This window comes from Falco cherrug, chromosome 4 (assembly GCF_023634085.1).
Source record: "Falco cherrug isolate bFalChe1 chromosome 4, bFalChe1.pri, whole genome shotgun sequence".
In the NCBI taxonomy this organism is placed as follows: Eukaryota; Metazoa; Chordata; class Aves; order Falconiformes; family Falconidae; genus Falco; species Falco cherrug.
In genome coordinates, this window is record NC_073700.1 from 67,518,396 (window position 1) to 67,539,912 (window position 21,517).

The 21,517-nt window shown below is 46.2% G+C and overlaps 1 protein-coding gene across 1 annotated transcript in view; it reads right to left on the minus strand.

Moving 5' to 3' along the window:
* Positions 1 to 11,699, minus strand: part of JCAD (junctional cadherin 5 associated) — a 66,534-nt gene extending 54,835 nt beyond the window's left edge. The window contains exon 1 of the mRNA XM_027809797.2: positions 11,577 to 11,699. The gene's annotated coding sequence lies outside the window, so the exon portion shown is untranslated. The remainder of the gene's footprint in view (positions 1 to 11,576) is intronic.
* Between the last annotated feature and the right edge of the window lie 9,818 nt (positions 11,700 to 21,517).

Consider the following 21,517-nt stretch of genomic DNA (forward strand, 5'->3'; position numbering starts at 1 on the left):
GAGCTGGAGTGTTTCCAGTTCTCTTTTAAAAAATAGCACCTTTCTTTCTGGCAGGTTCCCTGAATATGTTTCCTTCTGTGCACTGTCCTTTTTTATCATGTGTGTCTAGGAATTAGGAAACATTTACTCCAATGTGTGAAATCTCTCTGCACCTGTGGGACATGAACATATTGACTGTATTGGCTGTATTTCACATTGGTGTGTGTGCCACCAGATCAATGTTACTTCTGTACCCTTTTCCCATCTCCCCTCTGCATCTACCCACTTGTGCTACCTCAGGAGGAAATTACTATTATTTTTTTTTAACTTCTTTTCTCAATTAATCATCATTTTGTACTGAATACATTGAGGTAGGAGTGCCAATAATTATGCTTGTGCACAAACACAAATAGATATTTAAGGAGATGAGAACCAGGGACATTTTGTCTCTATGACATATGTTTTATTTATGTCTGTACTGCGTTGTTTTGGCAGCATTTGATTTAGTCTTGGGATGAAAACCCTGTCTTCTTGCAAACATGGAGAGCCTCACACATGCCTCTGACATTAAATAAGTAATGCACACAGCGCATGGAAACATACATTTTAAGAAAACTGCCCAGATGCACCAGCAGCAGGGGGTACCAAAGTAACTAAAAAGGCGAAGAATTAAAATCTCATTGAAGGAATTCAGGAAAGGAGGTCCTGGTCAGGTGCCAAACGAATAAACGTCAAACATGCAGTTGAGCCAGTGGCTCAGCATCAGGTTAGCCTCAAGTCAATGAGTTTTCAGCTGATAATGAACTTTGTGCATGGCCTTTGATGGGCTTCTGCATGGAAAACTGCCCCCTCAGCACGCCTGCCACCCGGCAGCAGCAGCGTGCAGCCGGCTGCACCCACGCGAAGGTTTCCAGCACGCATGGTGGCTGCCACCTTAGTGAGGTCCATGCCCAAGGAGATTTTTCAGATGAGGTATCAAACAACAGGACCAGATCTTGTGCTGTATAAAACTGCTGGTAAGAGTGGCCTGTCTGTCCCTGCCTCCCCTGGAAGCGGGCTCAGCCTCAGCCCATGGGTTGCCCCGGCTGTGGCCTGCTGAAAGGGTGGGATAATCCTGTCGAAGCCCTTGGTGGGCTGCCCATTTCCACTCCTTCCAACTCGCTGGCTTCCAAAACAAATTCCTGTTGCAAAGACTCAGGCCCTTTCAACTCTGCATTCCTGCCTGTAACACGATCCCTTTTGAGGAGGTGGTGAACTGGTACAACTCGGTGAACTCAAAAGGAAAGAGATCCCAAATAATTGTTGGAAATGATTGGAAAGAAATATCTTGTAAAACAACATCCTAAACAAAACAGAGCTGAATGTTTCAGAAGCAGTTAGCTGTGAAATGGCGTGCTTTCAAAAGCACAGTGCCTTACCACGGGCAGGCAATGGAGGTGTGGGAATCAATGCCAACACCTTTCCCTTTCCCACGTGCAAAGCCGTGAAACTGCTGCCTGCACCACAAGGCAGTTGTGTGAAGGTGCTACCACCACCTGTTTCACCAACAGTGTGAGAGATGCACCACTGCAGTCTCTAGCTACAGCCCAGGGAGTGAACGCTCCATCCTTTCTGCAGCAGAGGTTTGCTGACATCCACCTCGTTTGTCTGGGTTAAGCGGAGAAGGAAGAGGAGGCTCTGACTCCCAAAAGTTCACATTTACAGCTTCAGGAAGACAGTTTCTTTGCAAACACTTTACGTGGTTTTCTTCCTCCCGTTACCTCTACAGAAAGTTGAGCATCTTTAAAACTGCACTAGCCTCCCTTAGGGAAACTTGTTTTCAGAGCCCTTCTCGACCCGATTTGGAGCAGGGACATCAAAGGCAAGGCAAATCTGGTCCCCTGTTAACTTGGATCCATTTGGAGCTGGGCTGGGAAGCTGGAGCTTGCCCGGGTGTTCAGAGTCTTTCGAAATATTTACTTATCTGACTGACAAGAGAGTTATTTAATAAGTTATGGTGTCTGCAGTTCAGTGTAAACAATTTACAGTGTCATGATTGATGCTGGGCCCTGTTTGGAGAGAGGCAAGACTGATTGTATATACTGGGCTTCGTTTTGGAGAGTTCAGGTCCAGCACTGGGCAGTAATATACTTAATAAATAACAACAGTTAATCATATGGACTCACACTGTTTCAGTGCTCATGGAGTCACACAAACATGGCTGAATTAAATCAATGTTTCTTTGAGCTTACCTTGGCCGTGCAAACGTCAGGGACCTCTGCAGGGGTGCCCTGTACAGTGGTCACAGTGCCTGGTTCTGCTCTTGTCCCGTGCCTGTCCTGTCCACAGCCCTCCAGCACTTACTGGGCAGAAGGCAATGGCTGGCTTTGTGGGTAGGACAGCCAGTGCAGATGTGGGGCATCACGCTTCAAGCCTCTTCTCCAGATCTGGGAGGATGGAGGTTGGGAAGGCAGTCTCACCATGTCCAGGAGGCAGCTCCAGCCCCTGCATGAGTAAAGTGAAATGAGTGGCCTTGCTTCTTCTGGCACAGCTTCAGGTCACGGTACATGGGTGGGTTTCCTCAGTCTTTCCCTTTTCAGTGTCTTCTCTCAGGACTCCAGGGGCTTCCAGGAGGAGATGGGATTTCTGCTGCAGTGCTTTGGGTGACATCACTGAAGTCCTTTTTCTGGGTGAATACTTTCCACTACAAGTGTGCAAGATCACAACAAAAGCCTGTTCCTTGGTGGAAGAGGTGTTCCCACCTCCAGTGGAAGGACAGAGGAGTGTGATTGCTGTGGTTCATGGGTGCATGCAGCCCAACTGGTGAGCCATAGCTACTGCTGATAAGCACAAGCCCCCACGAGACGCCAAAGCAGATAAGAGAGGGCACAGATTAATGTCAAACTGAGAGAAGTCAGCGGTCCTGTTGTTCTGCTCAAACTGGAAACAAGTTATTTCAGCTCTGAACCATCAAAATATTTTGTTCCTGGAATTAAGTGACCTGGACATGTCTGCTGAAACAGCATTTTCAGGACCATGCAGCTCCCTCAAATTTTCTGCAATTTGACTTTCTGACCCGATTGTGTACAAAGACAAAGGTACATCGTTCAGAAGTTCCCACGAAATGGGAATGATGGGCCAAATGCAGCCATGTACAATGCAGGAGCTATGCAAAAGCTACAGCTGAAAGGCAAAAGCTTGGAAGGAGAGGAAGAAAGAACCCTTTCTTGCTACCAAGCAGCTGTTCAGATTGACTAGTAGAGGCAAGAAATTAAAAAAAAAATATTTAAGAACTTCATTCTGGAAACACTCTTTCAGACACATTCACTGTCAAAGGTCTACTCCAGATGCTGTGAGTGAAGAATGGGAGGAAATTAAAAGGAAGGAATTGACCCTAACACTGACACAAGAGGACTGAGTGGATGCGAGCTGGATAAAGGCTCCATATACCCATGCAGCGAAAAATGTGCTTCCTCTGAACAGACCAAAGTAATGAAGTATTGATTTGAAATTATTGAACGGTGATACTACATCTATATTGCTGACGATGGCCTTGTCTGATGGAGAGAAAAGTACAAGGAGGTCTTTCCAGTTCAGACTGGAAAAAGGAAAAGGATGTCTGAGGCAGACTTTCCAAATATTGCATTCACCGTGGGAGGAAAGTAATACTCAATGCCCTCCTGATGTTCAAAACTGTTTCTGCAATAATCCTCAGCCACCAGAAAAGGCTAATTGATCCCCCAGGTTCACCAATAGCATTTGCTCTCAAAAGGATCTATCTTTTAATGTAGTCAGTTGAAATCTGCACTCAGAACAAGAAGGATCTTGAGCAAAACGCAGCCTGCCTCTACCTCCCAAGGGACCATCCAGAGACACGCTGCATTTAGCAAAGCAAGTGAAGGTTTCAGGGGGACCTGAGGGACAGCAGGCTGATGGCACCACTCTCAGTCTCCATGGAAATATGCCTCGATGTAATTACTGACAAAGAATAAAAGTGATTCAGAGAAGCTCTGGTACTTCCTCCCTGTTTAGCTCCCGTGATTAAACCCACACAGAGCCTAGAATGGGGAGATGAGCCTCAATTATAGCTAAGGAACAGCATAATGTATTATCTCCTTTGCACTTACTGTAGCGGGTGAGTAATCTAATTTCTACCCAAACTCATGTTGACTATAGAGAGTTTGCCAGTGTCTGATTCATCAAGATGCTGGAATAATGTGGAATTAGAAATGCAGAAGGCCTGTAGCTCTTTGCCACTTATTCTTCAACACTGACAACTTTGGGCAAACTTTTTAACAGCTAGCATTAATACAACCAATACTGTGGTGAAAATATGCCTTCAGCTAAAATTAAATACAAATAAATGGCCTGCTAAGTGAAGAGTTTGAATCCTCTCTTTCATGTACAATATAAAAATCTTTTTATTTTGGATGGTGAGTCCTTCTATAGATTTGTGGACTCCAGCTGAATGGTACGGAGCTTCTTTTATGTGCCTTGAAGTTCTTTTGCTCAGAAAATGCCCAGAACTACAGGTTCTGAAGTTATAGTTTAAATACTGTTGAAAGGTATCAGCAGCCTCCACTCCCTTGGCTGGCGAGAACTGCGGAGGGTTGGCATCCCTGTGTTTCCAGCCTCAGACATCGTATGTGGATAACAGTAGAAAGAGACAACTCTCAGAGCAGCTTTCCTGAAGCTTTTCTGGATGGAGCTTATTCCTGGAAGTTACAGGGTCATTGAGTTCCTGGGACAAAACCAATATGACTGCTGAAACTCTCCCCTGCGACTCTGGGAGCTGCTGGCACAATTTGAGGCTGGGTCTGTAAGCTCTGTGGAGCAGCCACCAGCTTTCTGAGCTGTGGGATCTGCAACCCTGGGAAGTAGGGTACTGTCCCACAGCACAGCAGTGAGGCAAGAAAACAGTTCAAATAAATCTTAAAAACATGGATGGGGTCTTTTACAAAGGGCAGTTTTGTACAGCAATTTATAAAGAGCTGAAGGGGTGCTATTGTTTAAATAAATATTTAAGGGAGAATCCTCTCAACTTAAACACAGCGAGCTGTAGCATATGGAAAGCAGCAGCATTTGATTACACATATGCAAGAGGCCAAAGCAAACCATTAAGAACAAAAGCGGTGAAGAAGGAGAAAGTAATTTCATTTGATTGCTTCTCCAAGATACGTTATTGACATCGTCATTTCTGCCTGGTGCTAAAGTGCAGCAGGGGTACAAACCCTGGCAGTCCCGGCAGTGGATGTGCTGTGTGAGAAAGCCATTCTGCAAGCTCCACTGACATTTTGCCTGATGAGATGGCAGGGGGTAGAAGTATAGGGTTTAGCTCCACAAGCAATACCCTGCCTGGCAGCTAGCGACCCGACACGCAGCAGCAGGACTGTGTGCCCAAGGAGGAGGGCACAACGGTTCAACAGACACACAATCACAGCCTTGATACTAGAGGGTGGCACATTTCAACACAGGTTCACTTTAAAAGCCTGCTTGGTTTGGTTGAGGCTCAGGGATGACAACTCAGGTGAGAGTTTCTTGAGCCCTGTAGCTACAGAGCTGGAGTCACCTTGTGCGGTGAGCCTGGCACAGCCGAAGCTCAGTGCCGTGCAGTCAGAGGTTTGGTACAAGGAGGTGCTTTCTGCCCTGCAGGTAGAAAATGCCAAGGGCATAAACATCCAGCCGGCAGTAGCAGAAAAGAAGAGAAAACAAGGTAAATTCACTGCTGAGGGACAAGACATCTAAAAAAACCCAAAAAACTGAAAACATGCTAAAAGGCTGTAAGCAGTTAAAAAACCCTCAATGAGTTTGAGGTTATTAGGAACCTGTGTGTGTCATAAATCTAATACATAGAGTTGGACTGTGGGATTCACAAAGGTGTTATAAATGAATTGATAGACTTAGGGGACTTAGGGGACCCCATGACACTCGCCTCTGGGGAGGAAACTTGAATTTATGTCTTGGTAGGAGTTTTCCAAATGGTCTTCACCAGTGCAAAAGGCTGAAACATTCATTTTCATCACCCTGTGCTAGTCTGCTTCTTTTGAAAAAGGTAAGGCTTTTACCTTATCAGAAATGAGTTTTTCTTTTCTGATACAACTGTGTATTCATTCCTTTTCTGAATTTAAGTCACAAGCCAACAGACCACCAAACAAATCACTTTTCCAAAGTGTCCTTAAAATTGGAGGATTCTGTAAAGGTGACACATATTTCATGGACACATCTGAAGACATGGCAGATTCCCTGTAAGAAGTAGGACATTATTTATACAGGAGAACACTGTTCGGATTATCAAGATGGCTGCTACAAGAGTACTCATCCATGGCTGTATCTTGGCAGGAGACAAAATCTGTGCACCCGTTTATGAAAAAAAATCCTTTGATGTTTCATGCCCCATCACATGTCACTGGACAGCAGAATAACACGAAGACAAATTTACATCTGGGGTGCGACCGTGGGAAGGCAGTAAGCGTCTGTTAGTGTTGGGATCAATCTAGTTCTCTCCAGGCACAGGATTTGAGGACCTCAGTGTCACCGTACAACCAACCACCTGTAGAAACCCAAGACCCTGGCATGGCTCAGGACAGAAAACCTGGCCCACACAATCTGTGGAGACATGGGGATCTGCAGAGCAGGTCAAAGCAGATCATTTGGAAAAAAAACATTAATTTCCAAAACAAAATAATTCTTGATTCATGACTATTTGGGAACAAATGAGAAATAGGAATTACACAAAAGCTCCATTTTGTTCATTGAGGAGCTGCAGAATTAATCGCATGTACTTTAGTTTCCAGCAAAGGCTAAGTCCCAAGGCACAGTGTTGTGATTGTTGAACTGGGCATGTCACACATACTGGTTTAATTCAGACCAAAACTGCAGGGAGACCATGATGGAATATAGCCAGTAGCTGGCTGGGAATAGAGGTGGGGTAGGAGCAAGGTCTGGGTCTCAAGCAGGTCAAGCTATTCAAAAAGCAATGAAGATTTTGGTTAGCACTCATAAGATGATCTCACACTTTCCCTGGGCTGTGTGCAGCAAAAGGAGCTGGTGGGACCAGCCAGGGTTGCAGATTAGGACACCAGCTCTTCCAGAGCTGTGCAAGAAACCTTATTCACAGACCTGACTGCTTCATTCGTGATGTTGCTTGTAAACATCACATTGACGTTCTAACACCAACAGCTTCCCAGATTTATTTCTTTTGTGACAACTTCCACAAGGACATCCCCAATAAGGATCTCTGGTCCTTTGACTGTAAGTCTCCACTTCATCCATCTGCTCTCATCCAGCACCAAAGTTTAGGGCACTGTTTGCCACAGTGTCCATACACGTACTTTCTTCTCTTTTTTCCATGACACTCAGAGCAGAAGCCCGTAAGCATCCGCCACTCCTTTTCCTTTTCTGTTTCACTTCTTCTGCAACCCCCTGCTTAAGACTCCTTCTTGTGACGTCCTTGACAAAGGCGAGGATGCCCGTTTGCAGCAAGCCCTGCCTGCAATCCTGGCCCACACTGTCTCACAGCCTCTTAGAACTCCTTCATCTCTCAGTAGCTGTCTGTAAGCAGCTCTGGTCTTCTCACATTGTCAGCTCCTGTTCTTCTGGCCTTTGCTTCTACATCGTCTACAGCTGAGCTCTGGGGTGTGCATGAGGCTCCCGGGAGCTGACGGAGATGATGACACTCTATTGCCTAGATTTGTGGGAGAGGCTGTACAGGGTGCTTCGTAACCCATGGCCATAAAAGAAGTGAAGGAAACCACCTCTCCCTGCCACGTCAGCAGGGGCAGAAACAAGCAGCCTGCAGCTCCCCATCTTGCAATGTGGCAATCACGTCAAGTGGCAAAACGGAAACACTGAGATTTCACCATCTGTCTGCAAATGCTGCATATATATTGCATACAAAAATAGGCTCTAAGAAAACTGCTAAGACTGAAAAACCCATGAGGCAAGAGATGCCAGAATTAGGCCTCCCTTGTGCTATGTGTTATGATACACTTGCTAATTAAATGATCACACAGTGCTTTGCCAGAGGTATCAGCTTTATCCTATGGTACAGGATGGACTGTCTTCACTGGAGAAGATGTAGAATTTTGTTTCATCTTTAGTGTTCAGTGTGATCCTAGGCTTTATTTGCTACCCAAGTCCTCCTCTGAATAGAAATTACTGATTTTCTGAACACTGGCAAAGTTTACTGGGTGTTTCACAAGTGTCTCTGGTACCTATGTAAGGGGTGTGGTGGTGCTTTAGCCACTTGAACAAAACAGAAACAGGGAAGAGACAGGCATGCAAGCAACCAGGCTGATCACATCAACCACCAGTTTGTCAGGTGTCTGGCTTGGTCACCCATCCCAGCTGTCCCCATCAAAGCAGTGGGTCTTCCCTGCAGCAAGACCTATGCCCATACCCACCCTTGCAGGATTCACAGCACCACAGCACAGTGCTTCAAAGTCATGAGCTGAGACCAAGTGTGGTCAACAAATAGATATAGCTGGGGCTGGGGCTGTGCAAGGGTGTTCAGTATCAGGCGGTGCTGGACATCCTCAAGGCAGAGCTCCCGTTGGGTGCCACGCCAGGAGCATACTTCATTAACAGGGTCTTACGGCACATGCAGACAGCGGGGCAACCCCACAGCTGATGACTGCAGGCTAGGGAAAGCCTCAGAGAGACCCGCCACGAAAGACCGCAGGGAGAGCGGGACTGAAGCCAGTTCTGCAAAGCAGCACTCATACCCCCTAAGAGGACCATGGATGGGGCAGCTCAGGTTTCATGTCAGGCTCTGGCATGTCTGGGCTCTCCCTATGGCTCACACCTTGACATACATCTCCCCACCCTGTTCCTGAACCTCCTGAGCCCCTGACTCCTCACTTGTACCATGTACTCCCCATCCCAGTCCCATGCTATCCTTCAGCTTTAGCATCTCAGTACCATACCTTCCCTTAGCCCAGCATCCCCAGGGCCCCTGGATGCCTCCTGGCTGTGCAGGGAAGGTGTCAAAAGCGGTGTTCCCTGCCTGCATTTCCATTGCCCCACCCCTCTGCCTTAAGCAGCATTACGAGGAAAGACCAGTTTCATCTTGCTCCTAGAAAGAGCAGAAGGGTAGTCCAGACCCTGCAAAGCTGTGGGGAGGCAGCAGGAGCAGCAGTAACTTGGTAGCACCAACTGTGTCCAGGAGCACTAGGGTCAGTACTGGGAGCTGCCAGGATGCTGGGCTGATCTCGCTCATGTGGGAAGGAAGCTCAGCAGATTTTGACTTCTCAGCCCTAGCACATCCCTAATAAGTTGCTATTTTTTCCCTTCAAAGTCTATCACTAAGCCAAACTGGAGGAGATCTACAAAGTAAAGAAAAAAAAATAATATTGCAGTCCTAACACAAAGCTGCCAAATTTCAGATCTCTGCTCCAAAGCGCAGAGGGATAAGAACTACCCACAGAAAGGATCACCAGGTTCCCCCCTCCTGTTTCTTCCTTTCTTTTTTTTCCAGTTGGACAACAATGCCTTTTTCCCTACGCTCATTCTTGGAAATGGCTGGAGAGTTTTGGCTGAGATTTTCCAGAAAAGAACTTAGCCCAAGGCAGACAATCAAGTTGGAAGAACTCAGTCTAAACGGTTCAAGCCTGGCAAAGTTATAAGCAACTGCAAATACAGTCTTATAGCAGGACACATATAAGTAAACTTAATCATAGGAGCTGCAAGCAATCCCACCTTTGATCTATTCAGAGTTATAATAGCTGATGATGCTGTTCCATTCAAGTGTGTCTTATCACGATTCAGATATGTCACTGGTAAAAAACTTTAACTCAGTCATCCCACTGAGGCTTCCCACACCCCTTCCTACTCAAAGAGCTCTTCCCATCTAACAACTGATCAAACAAAAACCCATAGTTCCCTCGCCTCCAGTATTTGCATGTGAGCTTCAGCTTCTTGGATAGAGGCAGCTGATGATAAAATGGGATTGCTCTCTGAACTAATGCATTCAAAATTAATAAAAGAAATAAAGCAACACACTCCTCTGGCAGGTTCCCATACATATTTTCCATAAAAGTTCATTTTTCCACAAGAACAAATTGTGAGTTTGTGGGGGATTTGCACTGAATCTTGATACAGAGCTTAGAATTCTTGGCACTGCTCGGGACATTAAAATGACATCAGCTCCACTTTCTATATTGAAATTTTATAGTTACTGCCTGACCACATTTCTTTGTTCTGCGCGTATTCTCTCTCCTCCGAGCTGCCTCTCTGCTACGGCGCACTGTACATGAGTATCATGAAAAACTGTGTTTGTGTTCCTTACAGCCCTGCTTGCCCTCCCTGCGCTGGGCACTCAAGTGATAAAGCTGCATTTCTTCCTCCAGGACAAAGCAGCATTGTTGGCTCAGGGGACGAGGGCACATTTGCTAGCCAAGAGGCTTCCCTGCAGCCTGACAGCTCTGCGCTGCGAGGGACCTGGCGTGCCAAGCAGGGTCCTCCTCTTCTCTGGAGGAGCAGAGGAGTGGAGTGCGTGCTAGCAAAGTGACACGGCTGTGGGACAGCGGGGACCAGGGGAGGCCAGTTATTGCAGGCAGGACACTGTGAAACCATCCTGTCTTACTCAGGGAAGGGAAGGGGAAGTGGAAAGAAGAGGAAAAGGAGCATCTTGGGGTGGGAGACAAGGCTTTCTCCAGCACTGGCAAGGTATCACCTGGAGCAGTGTTCATTCAGTGCTGTCTTGATGGAGGGACATTATAAGTGCTCCCCCCACCACACACCCCCTGCCCCATGCCTCAGGGGAGGGAGGGGCAGTGTATTTTTAAATTAAGCAAAAATCTGAGTAATGGTGTTCCTGTGTTATGCAGCAGCATGACCTGCTGTGTTTGAACACCATGGTGTGGGAGGACCGATCTGGTACTCGGGATCCCCTGTGAATCACAGCACGAGGAAAAGCAAGAGCATTGGGGCTGGGAGAGTTAACAGACTCCGGCACTGGGAGTACAGTTCCCTGGACATCAGCACAGACATCACGCTTGTTTCCTGGATTTCAAATAAAATAAGGATTCAAGGAAAAGATGATGCTTTCCTACATCCCCTGTGACTTGGAAAGCAATAAGAGCAAATAAAGGCAGTTAATTATCTGGCATGCCACATCGAAACATTTCTGAAAGCACCGCTCTGCCTTTACTGTAAGTCATGCTGGAACAGCATTAGCATATACTCTGTAAACAGACTCGGTGCCATCCTGCGGCACAGCCCCAGCCTCCCACACGGGGATTACAGCAGCTGGACAAACCCAGGAGGGACTATACCTGAGAGTCAACAAAATGCCAGTTTTGCTTTCATCTGGCTTGACTGCAATAGTACTGGGTTTATTTCCTACATTGCCTACATGCTCAGCCTCTCTAATGTGTGACAGAGAATCACTGCTGTTTGCTCCTCTGTGCAAGATTATAATTTCATCATTTCACTGTCATACAGAAATAGCCACAAGACCAGATTAACAGTTAAAGATTGTGAAGCCATTTGCCAAACACTTCTTGCTCTATAAGCAACAATATTTTTACAATTGCATTTGCAACGGCATTTCTGAAATCACATTTATACACTCCTTTACAAGAACATGCAACCATATACAGAATGCAGAAAATCTTTACCTTGCATGCCCAGAGGAGAATGCCTGGTTTCCTCTCATGGATCAGAAGTAGGATGAAAAGCAAACCCAAGAGAGACCCTTGAACAGACTCATCTGCTGAGAGTTGTTTAAATCCCAAGCCTGCTCCCACTAGCAGCTCTAAGTTTGTGCTCTGAATAGAGGCTGTGTTATTTTAACCACAGGATTTCTAGTCATGGGGGAGGAGAGATGGATTAGGTACGTTTGCAATCTAATGCTTCACATTTACCTCAACTGAAACGAACTACTTTAAGCCTGATGTAAATAAGTACTGCTAAGATATAAATTTCAAGAGCCCGCTAACCAATTATGCTTAAACTAACAGACTAAATAACTGTGGAAAATTCCAGAGGAATAAGATAACATACTTTTGTGTTCTTTCCTAAATAAAAGGCATGTGTGGAATTTCATGCTAGATACTATGGCAAGTGAGGGGCAGCAGATGAATTGCGCAAACTAACCTATGTAAGGTGCCGTACCTTGTAAAACAATATTCCTAACACCTGTTAGCATGGATTTCAGCAGGCATCCTAGCAATCTGGGTTTTCATGGCTTGTAAAAAGTACAGATATGAAGGATTTGAATCTAATATTTCAAAAGACCAAATAAAGCTCTTTAAGGTAATAAGGCAAGATTTTAAAAGGCCACGAGGTCTGCAGTTCTGCAGGAGCACAGACATTAGCCCACTGAACAAATGCCATCTCCATCAGGGATGTAAGCTTAATACCCTCCCTGCCACTCATGGATCCCTATGGGGATTGTTAAATGCAGGCAAAATATCGTGCCCAGGACACTGGTTTGGGGTTTGTGTTGTTTAATCCAAACTGTGCCTTCATTTCCTAGTTTATGGCACTTTTGTGCCACAGCTGCTGTGGTTGCAAAGCATGGCTACAGTCCAGGCTTCCAGAGCCACCTCACAGCTGACAGAAGAGAGATCTATTAACTTTCTGAGAGGTATGATTTGTAAATAAAACACATTCTTAAACTTTGGACTGAACCGAGGAAAACAATTTGGATGCAAAACACCAGAGGAAAGGGGACAAATTCCAATTTGTCTTTGACAGCAGAGGCTTCAGGAAGACAAGTTTAATTCCATTTTGAATAAAACCTGGCTCTATAAATAGCATTATCTTACACTTACATAACGCTCTTCATCCCAAAGCATTCCCGAGTGCTTTGCAGACATAATCATCCCATCTGAAAACCACGGGCGGACCTCCCACCCTGGCACAGAGGACGGTGTCCTGCAGGAGAGGCAGCGGAGCATCCAGCCTCCAGCAGGAGCTGGCAGCTGGCTGGGGTGTCACAGCCTGTGCCTGGCTCCTGGGGTGCTGGCCAGGAGCACTGGGCATTATCTTACCGGGTCACCCAGGTACAGAGTTTGTGGTGATGCACAGGACTGGTATCTGTAACTGCCAGCATGGTTAAAAGCCTGTTGCCCAGCTCAGCCCTCAGGTTCTCAGAATGGACTGGAGCATCTCCAGGGATGTTAGCCTGCTTCCCAGAGCTCAGGCTGAGCTCTCTGAGTTCCACCTGGATGCTTGGCTCAGTCTGACTCACCTGAGCTTGGGCTTTTGCTGGGTAGACCACTGGGATACCAAGCATCTGTGTCACGGGCAGGGATGTGCACCTGAGCTAGAAGCAGAATGTCCCCACACCTCCCACCACCGTGCCTCTGGCCCATCAGCCAACTTTTCCTTCCACCACTTGAGCAGCTCACTCCACCCCAGCTGGCTTTCTTCAGCATTGCTGTAACTGCTGTAAGATGAACCCCACTGATGTTCCCCAGATACAGGTTCTACCTCATCCTTGTATGGGACGCCACAAGGACAGCAGGCATGAGAATGCTCCTGGGGCAGGGGCAGGTGTTGCTACAGCACTCCTGGGGGGTAGGGGTCCAGCTGGAAGACCCCAGGTCTCCTAGTTTGCAGAGATATTGGTATGACAAGCATCAGATCTGCGCACCAACATTGCAAGCTGCCAGACACGACTTTAGGAAGAAAACAACCTGTCTCCTTCTCTTGTGCTCCCTCCTTCACCTGGATGGAGGATATTTGCATGCACAAAGGAAATTTCTGTGCTGCAGAGCGGTGTATTTTTCACTTTTGTTTAGCTGGCTTGATAGGAAACAGCAGGAGGAAGAGAGGCCAGCAGAAGCTGTGCTGCAGGTTGACCTGAAAAGAGCACATTTTCCCAGAGAAACTAAAAAAACCAACAAAACGGAAGGAGAGAAAGCAAAAATAATTTTGAATTAAGTGAAAGCATTTGAACGCATGGTTTGGGTTTCTAGTTTATCTCTCAGGTCACACTTTATCCAGTTTACAAAGAAACAGCAATTTAAAAACAAACATAACAGGAACAAAGAGTTTAATTTCTAAAATGTCAAGGCAAGACATTTCAGCATTCCACATTGCTGCTATTTCTTTGGGATGCGGAGATAAGTAGTAACAGAGGGACGGATTTAGCGTTCGTTTCCTTTCTCCTCCTAGAGAAGTCAACAAATTGGACACAAATTTACAAACCGGTTCCTTCAAGTCTTCATTTTTTATCAAAAAGAAAATAAAATTATTCTGTTGGAAGCCTTTGCCAGATTTAGGCTCCGGCACAGCAGCCGGCACTTGGAAGTTGAACACCTGCCTATTGATGAAGTTTGTTACTTTCCTTTTGTGCCTTGGGGCAGCTCAGACCTGCTCCCTGCCCGACATGTCCTCCTGCTGCAGTGCAGACCACAAACCTGCCCACTGCCTCTGAAACAAAGTCAGCTCTGCATAGTTTCCTAGAGCTCTTTCTCTCTTCATCCAACCCTAACATTAAGGATCTTAGCTGGAATGGCTGTTTCCCAAGCAACAAATTATTCTTGGTCTGTGAGAGGAACATTCGCTTTCAGCACCCTCTCTGTGATGCTGGATATTTCTCCACCATAATCATGCTGAGCCGAGGTCTGTAGGCTGTGGTGCTCCCCTGCCTTCTGCTAAAGCCTGCAGAATAAAACAAAGCCCATGCTAGGACTATTTAAGGATTCGATTTTGCATTTCAGTCAGCGCTTAGATAAATCGAGCAACAAATGAAAGGAAATGTGAAGCACAATGAACTGTACAATGAAGTACCATTTCGCAGCAGCAGCAACTCCCACACTGGCCTCTCCTTCCGAGATAATGGGACCAAGAATTCATAATAGACGTTGTTGATGGGAAATTACATGTTAAAGGAACCTGAATAGTTATCCATCTATTTTGCAATTTTTCTCCCTTTTTTATGACATCAACTGAGGGTTAGAGATAAAAAGTTTCTATTTCTTTTGAGTTAGGGAACCACTCCTAGAAGTGATATTGCCAATCCCCACTGTTAGAAGATCTTCCATTAGGATCTACACAAAACCATGACTGATCTGGAGAATACAAGCTTTTGGGAAAAAAGCCCATTGGGAATTGTAGCAGACCACATTTTCACACTTTTGCTCTGCAGTTTTGACATCTGGTACTTAATTCTGTTGTAAAAGAAAGCAAATGTTTTCTTTAATCAAAGTACTCTAGGAACTGAGGCCCTGAACAAGCCCCTCCCAAAATCAAGTCCCATAAGACACAAAATTGTGGTAGTTGTTAAAATTTAAGCTTATGTGTCTTTAATTATTTTCTTTTTGGACTGCAGTGCTTGTTTCTGTTCTATTTACTTCTAATATTATGTCAACTGCAGCCATCGGTGAACATAAACCACCAAATGACGTGGTGAGATAAACCCAAATGAGCTTACAGTTAATTGCAAATTAACCCAGGGAACTCCACCAAAGAGTTTCCCTTTAAATTAGGTGCGTGCAGCTCTCAGTGACAAGCCCAAAACAAAACAGGTGGGTGCCTGGTCTGTGGGATTCAGGCATTGTTGGCCATCACAGGAGAGGCGCTGGCAGCCATTGACCCTACGTGGGCATTGCTTCCCCTCTCCAAACCCAGCAGGTCTTCTCCCTACCATGAGGAAGTTGCAGCCAACCCAGCAAGAAGCACCTCCCAGTTAAAGGCATTACGACTCTGTCCCCCGTATGTGGGACACTGCTTGATGCAGGCAGCCCCAGGAACTCATGGAGAGGTGGCAGGTCCAGAGGACATGGAGCGGGCGTAACCCCCAGCCTGTGCCCAGGAGATCTGGGTCTGCTGAACAAGAGCAGGGACATGCTGGGGTGGGCTGAGCACCACAGCCAGATCCTCAGGCTTTGCCGTGGCTCTGGCATGATGAACAAATTCAAATCAATCTCCTTCTGGAACGAGTACTTGTGGAGGAATGTTTAAGTGTCACAGCCTATCATTGCCTCAACCATCAACTTTGTTTCACATAGTGGAAACCTCTGAAGTTGTGTTGAATGTTAGTACATGAATGCTGGGCAAAACCTGAAGTATAATATGAACTAACTGCAATGGTGCAGGCTCTTCTTACCCTGCACTGGTGGATCTCAGAAAACTTTTGGTGGGAGGATTTCAGTTAACAGATCTGATTGGAAAATTCCTGTTTAGTTAGAAGTGTTTTATTATAAGTTAGAAAGGGGTATTGTGATCTTATTATGTCTTATTTAAACTTTTTTACCCTGTCTGTTTTTCTGCCCCTCTTCTACATCGCATCTCCCAGCCTTTTCTGACTTGCAGTGAGTATGAGATAGAACAAGAAAATCTGCCTGGATCTTATAAGGAAGAACATGTGTTTCCTGAAGGAGGCTTTTGGATGAGCTAGACAGCTGAAAACCAGTCTGTATAGACAGCTGAGTTTCGCTGGGCACAAGACTGAAAATAGTTCTAGAGAAGAGCCAGTTTTGCCCGGCAACAGAGAAGTTGCCCAGTGAGACCTTCCGCTCTAGATGGTATCTTCTCCCCTAGTCCCACTAGATGGGCATATGTGATTGCTACTACTGCATATGCCTTTCTTATAAGGTGCCTTCTGAGGTCCTCAAGCATATTAAATCCCAACAGTCAGGCTAATCTGTCAGCAGGGACCATTTGCACTAGATATGTGACTGCTATAAACTGAAATTTCTGCCTTGGAGAACTTTCATTATTAGAAAGCTCTGTTGTCACAGGAGGAGCTCTTTGCGTCTCCTGCAATGTCTATATACTCATCTTTATTGCAGAAAGGAAGATTACTTATTGTGACATTCACGATCAAGAATGAAGGCAACTGAGTTCTGATTTTTGAGATTAAGGGTTTTCACTGCATCAGCAAAGGAGTCACGTTCTTGCAGTCAGGTACATGTATCTTTAACAATGTGTTACATACTGATACCCAAACCAAAGGCATTTTCAGGTGCATCAGGTAGTTTTAGGAGTGTCAGCTCCTGCTTTACTTTGTAAGAAATGCCTCTTTGAACCCCTCTGTCTTATCTTGCACCCTCCTAAGCATGAGCTTCTCTGCACATGCAGTAGAAGCCACCATGGCAGTGCTCATCTAGGCCCAGGAAGGACCAAGCCAAACTGGGGCAGCTGGAGGGCTCTCCCACTCTTGCGCTCCTCTCTGAACTCCTTCACAATACAGGCTGTGTTGGGTTTACGTGGCAAGGTTTTGGTAGCAGGGGAGCTGCAGAGGTGGTTTCTACGAGAAGCTACTAGAAGAACTGCAGCCCATGGGAAGGGCCTATGTTGGAGAAGTTTCTGGAGGGCTGCCTCCCATGGGAAGGACTCCACACTGGAGCAGCGTAAGAGTGTGAGGAGCCCTCTCCCTGAGGAGGAAGGAGCAGCAGAGACATGGGATGCAACCCCCATTCCTGTCCCCCTGTGCTACTGCAGGGAATAGAGATAGAAAATTCAGGAGTGAAGTTGAGCCCAGGAAGAATGAAGGGGTAGGGGGAAGGTGTTTTTAAGTTTTGGTTGTATTTCTCATTATCCTACTCTGATTTGATTGGTAATAAACTAATTTCCCCAAGTCAAGTCTGTTTTGCCCATGAAGGTAATTGCTGAGTGCCCTCCCTGTCCTTGTCTCGACCCGTGAGCCTTTCATCGTGTTTTCTCTCCCCTGCCCAGCTGAGGAGGGAGGGACAGAGCGGCTTGGGTGGGCACCAGGCGTCCAGCCAGGGTCAGCCCAGCACACAGGGGAGGGCTGTATGTGCTCCCACAGCAGCAATGCCTCACCTCTGCATGGACCGTGCCATCGCGCCCACAGTGATGGTGTGTATATTTAGGATCCTGATTGTAAAACCAGACTTGGAGCAACGTATTGCCTGGCTGTCTTCTACATACCAAAAGCATGAATAGAAGTAGCATAAGAGCATGGTGTGCTTCAGGAGGCTGGTGTGCAGCACTTCTGGTGACTCAAAAGAAAAAGATGGTCACCACAATGCTCCCCACAGCCCACAGGCTTCTTTCCCACAAACATGTTTAGCTGCAAGGTGGTAGGATAAAGCTCCTGGTTTAGAGGATGCATTTAATTGGATAGGAGCAAATAACAGAGGTCCTTGTTCAGCCGGAGGTGTCAAGGCACATTATGGAGAAAATGGAGAAACAGCAGGCTGAGAGGAAAGGAAACCAGGGGTTTGGAGCAGGAACCTCAGAGGTGCTGAAAAAAGAGGCTAATGAGGAAAACAGAGTTAGCAGAGCTCTTTGCTGAACTTCAGAAAATGTTGATATTCAGGCAAAGCACGTGATGGTTATTGTTAGGTAACAAAAGTGGTTCCTCTTTTTCCTCACACCTCTGACTGCAGGAGCCCAAAGACCTCTGGCGGGTCCCTGTGTCACAGACAATGAAATGAGCCATGTTAGTGGAAGATGCCATCGCACTGCTGATGTCTGGTAGTGGTTACGGCTTGTCACTTTATGCCTTGAAAGCAAAATGCAGAGCCAGCCACTAGGAAGAAAGCAAGTCCAGCCGGATGGCTGCTCCTCCAGGAGTAGTAATTGCTGCTAATGAAAGTAATGATGGGTCTGACACGAACTGGAGTCCTATCCTTTGGCCTCTGTGGCTCCGTGGCTATTTTCATGTGACAATTCTTGATGATTTCAGCAAGGCAGGAGGCATCTAGGCAGCTGGGAGGGGAGTGAGTCTCTTTTTAATGCATCCAGCACTGCAGCCTGCATCTCTAAGAAAACCTCTGTTCCCACACCTTGCCTTCAGCTACTTACTTGTAATTGTTTCTGTTACAATTAGCCAAGTGGCTGTCCAGGCTGCAGTGTGAAAGCCTGTCTGTTGTGCTAGAGATCCTACTGAATAAAAAGGTAAGTCAGAACTAAAACGCAGAAAGTATGGCACCACACCAATGCTGACCCCTCACACTGTTTGCAGAGCATCATTTAAGTTTTGGCTTTGTTTTTTGTAAGAAAAGGTATCGTGCATATGATATTATAAGACTCAGGAAAGATGCTTCACCAGCCTGCTCACAGGCATTCTCCAAGCCTTCATCATGCCCAGCAGCCCTGGAGGAATTTGTTCAAAAATTATGAAGTGTGCATGGAAGAGCTAAAATCCTGCTGAGCCCTGAAGCCCTTTGCGCTGCTCAGGGTGGGCAGGATGAGGTGGGGTTGTCTCTGCCTCATCCCAGTCATACCAGCCCTGAGGACAGCTCCTCACAGGGAGATCAGGTCCTTCGCTAGAGCTCCCTGGGGAAACACACAAAAGGCTCCTAAGGAACTGCAAGATCTGCTTTGAGCTATTTTTTTTTTTTTCTGTCTAAAGCAAGACAGCCAAGCCAAAGCTAAACCTTGAGCTTTCCAGACAAGAGGCCTGAATAATGTACTTTCTCTCAGAGATCACGATTTGATCCCCAGATGCATCACAGGCTCCCTGTATCACTTTGGCAAGTCACTTTGTGATGGATTTTCATACACTTGGCACTAAGACCAAGTCATTACAATAACTATATAAGGCAAGATCCCCAGAAGAGCTCATTTCCCCTTGTCCGGAGTTCTTTGGAAGAATTAGCCCATTATTTTACTTAGTAAATGGGAGCTCAGCTCTTCTGAAAATCTGCCCGTGCTTGGCAGCCCCGAGTTCTTAAGAAACTCTATCCCTCCACCTCTCTGCCTCATTCCCATCTGCATGTTGAAAGAAACCATCTTTCCTCAGAGCCCTTTGTCTGGCTTTTCTATTCCAACCATTAGTTCCTGGTGGTGAGACCTTTCTGATGTGAGGTGTCCCAAAAATTCTAGCACGGCCACGCATGAACCTCTGACACACACCTACCTGCCCCTGTTACACAAACACACACTGCTGGGAAGAGGAATTTAATTTAAAGCAGCAAACTGCACAGAGGGAGGACGCTAGAAAGGGAAATAAAACACCATGTTAGATTCCTCTTTGATGGACTTTCATCTGTTTTCTCTTGTAAGATCCTGGGTGTTTGGGACCTATTTCTGCTTTGTACACTTGGAGGATTGGAAGGCACGTTTTCTGGGAAAGGCAATGTAAATCCTTTGCAGGTTTTTCATGACAAAGATGAATAAGGACGAGTGTGCTCTCTCTAGAGTGAGTACCAGAAGGAGCAAAACACCAGGATTTCCCAGGAAGTGTAAAGAAGCTGAGCTTAAGGTCAGAGAAAACAGAATGTTCCTCAGTTTTATGGCCACAATAATTCTGCTTGAGCTTTTTCTGAAGCTGATGTTTAGCATATGATTTTGCAGCTGCTGGAACTGTTCCTCTGAGCTATGGAAGCTTACTCACAAGCTAAGCTACAAAGGTAGTTGCACTCAAATTATACACTGCCCTAGCAGATTAAAGCTCATTCCTACCTGTCTGTATTCCAGGAAATAAAGCCTCACACTGTCGATGTAGGTCCTCCATTAATTGGCAGTGCAAAATGTTTAGAGGAAATGGAGAAAAACCAAGGATATTTTTGGCAAAGTTCTGATAATCAGACTCAGATTTGCACTAAGACCAAAGAGCTCACAGCAACCTTTCCCACCAAAAAATGACAGGAAAACATGGTAAAATTAAGGAGAATGAAGCAGAGACTGGCAGATGAGCTCCCAGCTCATCCTTCACAGACACAGCTTGCAGGGCTGACTGCGATATTTTTGAAATCTTGAGAGCCTTGTGGAAAGTTATAAGTGCCAATGGCTTCCTCTAAAGGCAGGGCATTTGGCACATTATGGGCAGCTTTGCCTGCTCTGCAGACTGTGCTGTGGGTGCACCTGCACTAGCTCCTGGGGACCCTGCAATGAAGCAGCTGCTGATGGAGTCAGGGTCAGCCTTGTCTCCTGGCCTGCTGTTCCCACCTGCCCACAGCAAGTCAGAAGCTCACAGGAGGCCACAAGTCTTATTCTGGGCACTGCTTGGTTCAGTACGGCAAAAGCATTCCAAAAAGATGAGAGGCTGCATCTACATGACATGTCTTTGCAGAGTACGGAGCCACAGCCCCGTGCTAGCCCCCTCGCTGCCGCTGCAATGCAAGCTGTCAGTGCTTAATTGCCATTAATGTCATAGAAGACTATGAAGACAGGAGTGGGAAAAATCACCTGAGTAAAACCAAGGTGCAAATATCTTAGTTGCATGCATTATGCCCTCACACGGGTTCTCCTGAGTTTGAGGCTGGTCAGTTTTGAAGCATGGGTCTCTTTCTTTACCACCCCCTTTGCAATGCATTTTGTATCACTACAGAAAAGCAGTATCAGACTGTGTTGGGCTGTATGTAGGGAGAGGCCTGGATACAGAGTCTTTCACTTTTAGCTAATCTCTTCAAATCTATTTAAGACAGGAGCATTTTGAAGCTCTTACCCTCTGAGAACTACTTGGCAGCTCAAATTAAATGAATTAGGCCAGGCTCCAGAAGATGTGACGCTGTCACAGCAGGGTTGGCAGCAGACCTAGCCAGAATCCTGATCCCCATTTGCAGATGGGGCAAAAAGAAACACTCTGCCCTGTCCACAGCCACACGAGGAGATGAGTGACATATCACAGGCGATTTCTTCTCAGAGCATGACTGGCTCTCTGGGCACAAAGCCAGGCTGCTGTGCCCTGCCG